The sequence below is a fragment of the Rattus rattus genome, chromosome 13 (assembly GCF_011064425.1).
Source record: "Rattus rattus isolate New Zealand chromosome 13, Rrattus_CSIRO_v1, whole genome shotgun sequence".
Taxonomy (NCBI): Eukaryota; Metazoa; Chordata; class Mammalia; order Rodentia; family Muridae; genus Rattus; species Rattus rattus.
This window is the reverse complement of record NC_046166.1, coordinates 63061460-63070503: the sequence shown is the minus strand read 5'-3', so window position 1 is coordinate 63070503 and position 9044 is coordinate 63061460. Positions and strand designations below refer to the sequence as shown.

The window sequence follows — 9044 nt, the reverse complement described above, 5'->3', positions numbered from 1 at the left end:
ACGGGAACCGATACAGTTCTCCGATAACTACTCTGTATCCAACCCAGCACCGGAACAATGGAGCGAGTATACCTTTAGCTGGTGATAAGAACCGGCGCCATTGTGTGGTTTTCTTTACGTGTTTTTCTGGTGCTGACGATTCTGAATGGACGGTCACAGCCCCGTAAGGAAGCCTGCCTAGAGAGGAAGGAAGGTTTGGCACACAGCCTGCTACCTTCCTCTCTGAGAAGCGACTCCTCCGGACTGTGACCAGGGCCCATCAGTGGGCTTTTGTTGCGGTTTCTCAGGGCTCAGCCTATTGAAGGAGCATGGGACACTGGCCATCCTGTGTGTTCCCCAAGACAGCCAGCCCCTCAGGGAGCGCTGGAGTGTTATGGGGGCGGGGAGGGGGGGGGCTCCTACCACTTTCGGTTCCTAAAATTAACTACTAATCTTGACAGTTGAACTCTGCTCAGGTGAATTATGGAAGTCGTATATACAATCTTTCCTATTTCCTCCCCCTGAGTTGTGAATTCAGAAGTTTGAGCTTTAGTGATTTTTTTTCCTAAAAATAAAAACAATGTTAAAAAACCATTTTTATCTGTAAAGACTTTTTTTTTTAAAAAAAAAGGTAGTAGCCAATAATAGCTTCCAGGCGCTTTCTGATTAGCTGATGAGGCCTTGGCCCAATTAACTAAGGCAAACGACTGAGTGCGTGATTGCCTTTCAGAATCGCAGAGGCGCTTTAAAGAGAAGTGTTCAATGGTACATTTCAGCCTGACCTACAGATCCTTACAGCAACCGTTATTTTTGGCTGGGGCATGTGCTGTGCTATCTCCCAGGCCGGGATGGCAGGCTATTCAGGCCCCTTCCTATTTGCATGTCTATCAGGGGTCTTTCACAGCCCAGGGCCCCAACTAGGGCTTAGGCAAAGGCTGCATTGTTCTTCAGAACCGCCCCAATCAGGCGCTTAGCCCTCCCTGCCAGGGATGTTCTAAAATACCTGTTAGTTTCCTCGGAATCCCGAGTTTTGCTTTCACTGCGAGCAGGCCAGAGGCTCCACTGCCCAGCCTGTTGCTGAGAAATGCTCCATTTCCCTTTTGATGGAGTCCCTAGTGGTCATTGCAACAGGCAACGGGAGCTTCTTTTCCTCTCCATCTAAGACTGCTGGAGATTGATCGGACATGGAGTGATATGTATTTGCTTCTCAGAAGTTCAAAGGTTTCTTTTGTGAGGTTAAGAGCAAGTAATATTTATATATTTAGAAATACAGCTTTGCGCAGTGGCAGTATCGTAGCCAATGAGGTTTATCCGAGGTGCGATCATTGCTAATAGAAATACACACAAATATATGAAAACGGGACAGCGATGTAATTATATTTTATTTCAGGAAAGGAAATTTCAGAAGAGATTTGGCAAAAGGTTGCCCCCCCTTTGTTGTTAATAAGTTAAAAACTAATTAAAGACATATTTGAACAGCAACAAAAAAGAGAAATTACACAAACAATATTTTTAAAACCAGCATTTCAGCTTTTACCATTAAGAAAAAATTTCATATCCAGAGTAATTAATTAAACGCTACTTCAATAGCTCAGTGGGAGAGCCCTTGCCCCCGCAAGCACAAGGCCCTGGATTTGAGCCCCTGCAGTGCAACAAAGCAAATAAACAGCTCCCAGGAAAACCTCAGACAAAACAGAAGGACAAAAACAACCAAGAACTAAACGCCAAGCACATCTACTTCCAATGTTTCCTCCAAGATTTCGCAGGCCTGCGTCCACTAGCCGAGGAGTTGGGCAAGGATGTATCTGATTCCTAAGTTTGCTCTGTGCGAGTGGTGCCTTTTGAGGCAAAGTCCAGGCTGTGTCAGTCCCAAAAGGCCAGCCTTGACCACACGTACCCACTACGCCGATTAAAGAGACAGTAGAGAGGCCACATGGAAAATGGAAGACAGTGACCCACTGCTTCGGCCCATCCTTAAGGTCCTGACGCAGAGGTTTAGGTTTAAATAGTGTGGGTAATGATAGGTTGAATTGTCATCTGTCAATCACTGAGGGCTAAGCGTCCTCATCTGGACTAGGGGTGGTGGGGATGCGGGCTGAGGGTAGGATAAGAGTTCTTCCTGGGTTTGGGAGATGTGAGGGTGGGTTGGTTGGGGTTGGGGGTGGGATGGGTGCTCTTCCTGGAATTCAAGGTGACTGCAGAAGAAAAAAAGATAAAAACTCCTCCGAGCCTCCAGCCTAAGTACAGGGCAAAATGGCGGCAGAGATGCCAGGAGTGAAGCTTCGTTTATGCTGGGGCCCGAGAAACAATTGGATCCTTTTTAGCAAAAGCAACCTTTAAGTACTTGTGTATAATACATTCATTTGCCCCAAGTGTTTGAATATGTCCATAGCGAAGACATCCTTCACGTGTCTGATTATTTCCGATCTGAACTTGGGGTCCATATTGAAACGTCTACTTTCTACGTCTACGTGCATCTCCTCCTGAGTCCTTCTTCTTACTTAGTGTCTTTGCGTCTGTGGATCACAGCATGATTGTCCTTCATTTCACAGCTAATATCCGCTTATAAGTGAGTACATTTATGCTTGTCACTCTGGATCTGGGTTACCTCATTCATGATCATTTTTTTTTCTAGTTTCATCAAATTGCCTACAAGTTTATATATATATATATATATATATATATATATATATATATATATATATATATATAAATGTACCACCTTTTCTTTATCCACTGTTTGGTTTAGAGACATCTAGGTTTCTAGGTTCTGGCTAATATGAATAAAGCTTCAATGAACATAGTTGAGCACGTGTCTTTCTGATAGAACGGAATCCTTTGGGTATATGCCCAAGAGTGGGAGAGCTAGGTCTTGAGGTAGATTGATTTCCGATTTTCTGAGGAACTGCCATTTTGATTTCAATGGCAGCTGCACAAGTTTACACTCCCTCCAGCAACGGAGGAGTGTGGCCCTTGCTCGATATCCTCGCCAGTACGAAATGTTGCTTGTGTTTTTGGTCTTAGCCATTCCAATGGATGTTAAGGTGGAATCTCAGCGTTGTTTTGTTTTACATTTTTCTGGCTAAGGGTGCTGAGTGTTTCTTTAAGTGTTTCCTGGCCACTTGAGATTCCTTTGCTGAGAATTCTCTGTTTAGATCTCTATCTCGTTTTTAATTGGGTTGTTTGGTGCGCTGACGTCTAGTTTCTTGAGTTCTTTATGCGTCTTGGATATCAGCCCTCTGTTGGATGTGGAGTTGGTGAAGATCTTTTTCCCATTCTGCAGCTGCAGCTTTGTTCTACTGATGTGTCCTTTGCCTTACAGAAGCTTTTCAGTTTTAGGAGGTCCTATGTATTGATTATGGTTCTTAGTGCCTGCACTGTCTGCGATCTCTGTTCAGGAAGTTGTCTCCTGTGTCAAAGCATTCAAGGCTATGCCCCACTTTCTTGTCTATTGGGTTCAGTGTATCTGGTTCTATGTTGAGGTCTATAATCCACTTAGACTTGAGTTTTGTGCAGGGTGATAGATATGGATTTATTTGCATTTTTCTATGTGCTGACATCCAGCAAGACCAGCACTATTTGTTGAAGATGTTTTCCCCCATTGTATATATCTAGCTTCTTTATCCGAAATCAGGTGTCTGTATGCGTGTGCATTTTAATTCTATTCTGTTGGTCAACCTGTTTTGGTAATTTCTTACCCCAATAAGCCTGTATAAAACACACACACACACACACACACACACACACACACCATTTATTATATTTATATTATATTTATAAGCTATATGACTAGAATGGAAGGATCTATCATTGTGCCACTCTATCCCCCAGCTATGAGGCCCCTCTGTTACTTGTGGCTTCTCCAGGCCATGTGGGCCCAGTGAGAGATCACCTGAGTATGTGATCTACTCCTTGTTGGGGGCAGCTCCTCTAGAGGAAGCAGAATTAACACAAAATATAAACAGCACCAGGGCTTCTCACAGCATACACCAATACCATGCAGTTTTTGTTACCATAGCTTTGTAGTATAGCTTGAAATCATAGATGGTGATATCTCCAGTTGTTTTTACTATAAAGGATTGTTTTAGCTATCTTGAGTTTTTTGTTTTTACATATGAAGGCACCAAGGGAACCCCTCAGAAGTGGGGAGGGGGCAAGATTGTAGGAGCCAGAGGGGTTGAAGACACCATGAGAACAGAGCCCAGAGAATCAGCTAAGCAGGGTTCATAGGGAGCTCACAGAGACTGAAACAACAATCTGTGTGTGTGTGTGTGTGTGTGTGTGTGTGTGTGTGTGTCTGAACTAGGTTTTCTGCAGATGTTACAGTTGTGTAACTTGGTGGTTTTGTGGGATCCCTAACAGTGAGAGTGGGTGAGTCTCTGACTCGTTTGCCTGCATTTAGGATCCTTTTCTTCTTACAAGGTTGCCTGGTCCAGCCTTGATCTCAGAGTTTGTGCCTAGTCCTATTGTAACCTGTTATGCCATGTTTGGTTGATATCCCTGGGAGGTTTCTCTTTCTTAAAAGAAAATTTTTAAAAGAGAAAAACAGGGGAGGCGTGGATCTGGGGTAGGGGGAGGGAAAGGGAACTGGGAAGAGTGGAGAAAGGGGGAAAGCTGTGGTCAGGATGTAATAAATGAGAGAGGAATAAATAAATACATACATTCTAGCAAGCATTGTTCCATAGATTATTCTGACTCAGTAGGCCTGATTGATTAGCAATACCCAAATAAACCCCAATACACAACCACCAAAACCACCCACTCCAGCAAACAACCCTCACAAACTCACTATTGTGCAATTATTTCACATTGTTATTTTTCATTTTTGTGTTACGGATTATTATTTGCAAACTAATGTTTCCAGGAAAAACAAAAGCCATACTTACAATAAAGAGTCTATAGGGATGAGCCACTGATTAGAATTTCATAACTGTGGAGAATTAGAATGTTGCGGGTCAAGAGCCAAAACTGCCATGGGCTAATGTTAGTTCTTTCAGGAGACATTCATGGGCCACCTCCGACTAACCTAACGCTTTCAGTGATCAGGTAAAACCTTAGAAACTCAGCAAGCTACTACCTTCCACTGACATAAAGCTAAGAAAGTAATCAACTGTTGGTGCCTAAGGCATAGAGGCCTTGCTTGCTCTCTGATATTCCCACCAAGGTGTTGGGAAAATGCCTTGATTTGTGACTTTCTTTTGTTCTGTAACTGTGAAGTCCACAAAACCACTTTCCCACTGAACCCATGTTGTTTGAATCCCTTTTTCCTGAGCCATGGTCCTTGCCACTCAGACCTGGATCAGAACAAACACTCTAATTTCAACTGAGGGGGTAAAAAAAAGCTGTGATTTTTGTGAGCGAATCAGCGACTCACTATCATTAATAACTTAGTTTAAAATTTTCAATAGCTGGGGCTGGTGAGATGGCTCAGTGGTTAAGAGCCCTGGTGCTCCTCCCGAGGGCCTGTGGTTCAATTCCCAGCACCTGCATGGTGATAACCTTCTATAAAGGGGTCTGATGCTCTTTTTGGTATGCAGGTGTACACGCAAACAGAATACTCACACAATCAAAATTAAAAATACCAATAAAAATTATTAGAAAATATTCAATAGCTCAGCCAGGCTTAGTGGCACACACACGAATTTCAGAATGTTAAGAGGCTGAGGCAGGAAGATTGAAAGTTCCAGGCCAGCCTGGGTTAGACAGTGGGACCTTGTCTTAAAACCATACCAATGACAATAGCAAAACAGTAAACAAACTGGAAACAGGCATGAGGACAGTGCATGCTCAAGAGTAGATGCCAACAGGAAATGACCTCAGTGGCTTTCTAGAAGGTTCCTTGTCTCATGAGGTCATGTCACGACTCCTCATTTTTTAAAATCTTATTTATTTTTTTAATTTTAATTTTAATTTGTGTGTGTGTGTGTGTGTGTGTGTGTGTGTGTGTGTGTGTGTGTGTGTGTGTGTGTTTCTTCTATCTTTTACCCTACAGGTCTTATGTATATACACGTCTTATGTATATATACTCAGTTGAGTGTTTTTATGGGATTCCCGAGTGGCTAGCTGAACGAGCGAATCTCTGTTTCTTATGCTTCCTCTTGGGCTCTTATTCTCCTACTCATTTGTTTAGTTCAATTTTGATGAAACCAGGATACATGTGTGAGGGAAAAAAAATAAAACATTTTTGCTTTTGTTGTTTGAGGTACGGCTTCTCTGTGGAGCTTTGGCTGTAATAGAACTCACTCTGTAGATCAGGCTGGCCTTGAACACACAGAAAATCACCTGCCTCTGCCTCCTGAGTATTGGGATAAAAGATGTGTCACCACCATTTGGCTATTTTCAATAGAAGGGAGAAAATGATATTTAAAGAAGAAGAAGAAAAAAGGGAGGAGGAGGAGGAAGAAGAAGAAGAAAAAGAGGAAGAGGAGGAGAAGGGGAGGAGGAGGAAAAAGAAGAAGGAGAAGGAGGAGGAGGAGGAGGAGGAGGAGGAAGAGGAGGAGGAGGAGGAGAAGGGGCTGAGAGCTGGAGAGGTAGACTTTCTTAGGTTGTCTAGTGTCAAATGTTCAGTCCTGAAAACATATGTACAAGTAACATGATACAGACTGAATAGGTTTTATTTAGGAATATATAAATATTGTATATAAATATATACATATACGAATGCAATAATAAAAAGTGAATAAAGAGGTCATGAATTTGAATAAGAATGGGAGCAGTATATGGGAAATTTAGAGGGAGGGAGAGTGAAGAAATTGTAATTAAATTATAATCTCAAAAAATAAAAAAATAATTAAAGGTAAAAAAAAAAAAAAAAAAAAAAAAAGAGGTGAGACCTGTAGGCCATTTGGTTCAAACTCTGCATCTCCATGTCTGATGTTGACGTGGTCTTCAGATCTTTTTCATCTTTGTTGACTGTAACAAATTTCTTTCTCCTTGGCTGGTTTCACTTCCTGTTAGCAGCTTTCCTCAGCAGGTATCCCACAGCTCTGGCATCTTTAATACCTTGGGATCTCCAAATGAACTTCAACTTCACAGCTTCTTATTCCAGTGTCTGGTATCCATATGTGATCCTTTGGACTCCTCCAAAGGGCTTTCATTACTTCTCCCGCTCTGCCCTCTCTAGCACTCTAGGCTCTGGTTGACTCCACTCCACTGCTGCTGCTGTTCCTGGTGATCATCCCATGGTACTGGCTTCTCCAAAACCCTGGAGGTTTTGGCTACGTCTTCTCCAGGGTCTTCCCTGGCCTCTCACAGTGTCAAGCCTCAGCTGCTCCCCATGATGCCTTCATACTTTCCCAACCAGTACCACCTGGGTGACTCTTACACATTACCAAGTACAGCTGCAGCACGGGTACATCGTTGGCTATCTCTGGAACATGGCTTCTTTGTGCTCTCAGAAAACACTTCCCAGATTTCACCTCAGGGATGCTGTTCTCTTCTTAATTGGTGCTAAATTCTTAGCTCCAGCTAATCAGCGTCAATTGTCCCAGTTGTCCCCTCTATTCTTGATTCTAAAGACAGAGAGGGCGTGGCTGAAGCTGCCAAGTTCTGCTGCTTGCTGGAGCTGGAACATGCCCCCCCCCCTTATTCCATTACCCTGCTTTCGGTTTTCCAACTCCCTCATTGCCTAAACTTGGCTGTCCTGAAACTTGCTCTGAGGATTGACCTTGAACTCAGAGATCTGTATGGCTCTGTCTCATGAATGCTATGACTAAAGGCAGGTACCACCACACCCCGACTTAAGCTTCCCTTCACCTAGAACTGTCCCAGGCTGGCCTTGAACCCAGCCTACTTGACTTTGTCTCTTGGAATTAAAGGTGTGTATCACCAGGCCTGGACCTAGGCTTTTCACGGTTACTGTTCCTCAAGACTGAGATCAAAAGCCTGCGTCTTCCAGCCTCAAGATCTGGATCACAACAGTGCCCTCCATTTCTGGATTGTAGCTAATTTCAGATTAAAAATCCAAACTATTTCTTCTTCAACTGCGAACACAAACAGTGAGCTTAGCTGGGTGGGATTTTGCCCTGAAATCACCACTCCCTTAATTTCTTTATCTCTTTCCTGGTGCCTCTTATTATTTGAACCATACATTTTATATTTTTTCTTTCTAACCTTGCTACGCTTGTTAAAAATGCTCTTCATAAAACTCAACCAGAGAACAAATTCTCTGCTGGGCTTTTTCGAGACATCCTTTGTCAATGCAATTAATATAAATCTCAGGTAGACTCTTCAGACAAGGGGAAAAGCAGCCACATTCTTCGCCAAAATACCACAAAAACAGCCTCTATGCCACATACTGAAATTCTCCACTAAAACCTCTCGGGCCACGTCTGCACAGTTCAAATTACTCTCAGCAGCAAAGTCTTCCATATTTCTACTAGGATAGCCCATTAAACCCTACTTCAAACATTCCACTGCTTTCCAAATCCAAAGTTCTAAAATCCACACTCTTCCAAAGACCTACCATGACCAAGGCATCTCTCTTTTTTTTTTCCCCACATGGAAAGGTTTAATGAGAGAAGAAGAGTAGAAGAAGGGAAGAACAAAGGCCAGACATGAGCATGTGTAAGGAAGGAGGGGGATGGGGAGAGAAGGGACAAAGGAGCAAGACAAAGGGACAAAGAGGGCAAGAGAGCAGAGAAGAGAAGAGCAAAGAGCTTTTTTCCTCCCAAGGCATCTCTTATAAGGACAACATTTAATTGGGGCTGGTTTACAGGTTCAGAGGTTCAGTCCATTATCGTGAGGACAGGAACATGGCGGCATCCAGGCAGGCATGGTGCAGGAGCTGAGAGTTCCACATCTTCACCTGAAGGCTGCTAGGAGAAGACTGGCTCCCTCGTGGTTAGGAGGAGGGTCTTAAAGCCCATGCCCACAGTGACACACTTCCTCCAATAAGGTCACACCTCCAAATAGGGCTACTCTCTGGGCCAAGCATATCCCATGTAGCTTTGACTGGAACACATCATGTAGACCACACTGGCTTCTATCTGTCTGCCCGTCTCTGCCTCCCCATGCTAGGATTAAATATATGTGCCACCACACTCAACTTGAAAGGGATATTGGAA

General features: G+C 43.3%; 1 pseudogene; it reads left to right on the top strand.

Moving 5' to 3' along the window:
• Positions 1 to 1250: 1250 nt before the first annotated feature.
• On the top strand, positions 1251 to 1383 carry LOC116915154 (annotated as a pseudogene).
• The last annotated feature ends 7661 nt before the right edge of the window (positions 1384 to 9044 follow it).